This window comes from Mastomys coucha, unplaced genomic scaffold (assembly GCF_008632895.1).
Source record: "Mastomys coucha isolate ucsf_1 unplaced genomic scaffold, UCSF_Mcou_1 pScaffold22, whole genome shotgun sequence".
Classification (NCBI taxonomy): Eukaryota; Metazoa; Chordata; class Mammalia; order Rodentia; family Muridae; genus Mastomys; species Mastomys coucha.
This window is the reverse complement of record NW_022196905.1, coordinates 113,782,313-113,784,234: the sequence shown is the minus strand read 5'-3', so window position 1 is coordinate 113,784,234 and position 1,922 is coordinate 113,782,313.

Here is a 1,922-nt window from a genome sequence, read left to right as displayed (position 1 = left end):
ATAGCCTGGATGTAGGCTGCCATGTTGGATAGGGTGAATATAGGTTGCCATGTTGGATAGTTTGCATATATATGAACCCTCGTCTTGGCTGCAGTACATTCTAATGGAAGGTCTTTAGAATGAAGCCATTCTAATGCTCTGTCCAACTCCACCATGCTGGGTTCAGTTTGCATCTTGGGGGCTGAACATGTTTGGCATACTATGTTATACAATATGGAAGCACTTCCTTTTAAAAGATCTTCACTGTTGTATAGACAGCATATAGAATTCTCCACATGAATGATCTGAGCCCAGAATGGTCTTCACCTTCAGAGTACATTATGAGCAGAAGGATTCCTGGAATGCAGTTTGGAAAGCTGTAAGGAAACTCAGAAACACCATAGAAGACATTCATAGCTGATTGTAAAGGAAAGTGTGGGCGTACGAACTGGGATACTTCACCTTGATTAGTTTGTGTGAGTGTGGGCCTGTGCCTTTCCCATTGGCATGAACTTGTTAGCCATTTGAATCATTTCTAAGTCTTCAGAGCCCAGCCCAGTGCTTAGTACCCAGGATGCCATCCATCCATCCATCCATCCATCCATCCATCCATCCATCCATCCTCCTATCTGTTATCTATCCACCCACCCACCCACCCACCCATCCATCCACCATCCACCCATCCATTCCTCCATCCCATAGCAGACACCATCATGCCTATTTTTACACATGCAGCCTTCATTTTGTAGCAGGAAGGGTATTCTGTACTTCTGGGAGTTCTTCCTGACTGTGGACCAGGCTGCCTACCACCACTGTTGAAGTTGCGCTAGACCTTTCCATGTGGCCAAAATGACCTGTTTCTTGTCTTTCTGCTTAGCAGCCATGGCCAGAAAAGCCTGTCTGTCGGGCTGCTTTCCACTGTCAAAGGCAACCTCAAGGTGTCTGTAGGTTCTGGCACAATCTTACCTGGATTGCCACCAAGCTCCCAAACCCACATGCTTGTCTGAGCCCAAGAAGCCAGGGCTGGATTCTGGCTAAATTTAAGATCTCTTCTGTGAGATGGAATAATGGCCTTCAGGGGAGCTGTGGACCAGAGAACAAGCAGGCACACAGCTGGGTGGACTTGGGACCTCTGACAGGTGTGCCAAACTGGTTTTTTTCTTTCTCAGAGACAAGCTTGCAGTTTACCTGGGGTTGGGAATACAGCAAGAAAGTGTTTATTTGAGCACCAAATGAAGGAGCCCAGATAATGCTGGGGTTGGGGTTAGCTGGAAGTTCTGGGCACATTGTCCCAAAGCAGAGGTTTTGATTGGAGAGGTCCACTGGCCATTTTTTCTCAAGGCCCCGAGGACTCACAGCAGCTCCTGAGGACAGATAGGACCCTGCCCCCAGCCCCTAATGACTGGAAATAAGTTCTTTATTAAGCAGAGATGGAAAAAGCATCTCTGTCAAGTGCCTGAGTGTCAGGTGGTACAATGGCAAGCACTGGTCTTCAGGGCCATCTGGACTTAAAGCGGGATTCCTCAGGTCCCCAGTGAGGGCAGGGTAGGCATGAAGCAGAGAGCAATGTAACAAAGCAAGGAGCAATGGAGGGCCTTGCAGAACCTCACAGCAACTTGCAGGATCCTGGGGAAGGAAGCACGGTGCAGCCATCTCCCTGGTTTGAAGTTCTGCTCTGCATCTGTTCACCTGTCACTGAGGCATAACCTCTCTGTACCTCCGTTTCTGTAAAATGTGGACAATGGTCAACCCACTGACTATCTGGGTTCTTCTTCTTCTTCTTCTTCTTCTTCTTCTTCTTCTTCTTCTTCTTCTTCTTCTTCTTCTTCTTCTTCTCTTTCTTCTTCTCCTTCTTCTTCTCCTTCTTCTTCTTCCTCTCCTCCCTTCTTCTTCTTCTTCTTCTTCTTCTTCTTCTTCTTCTTCTTCTTCTTCTTCTTCTTCTT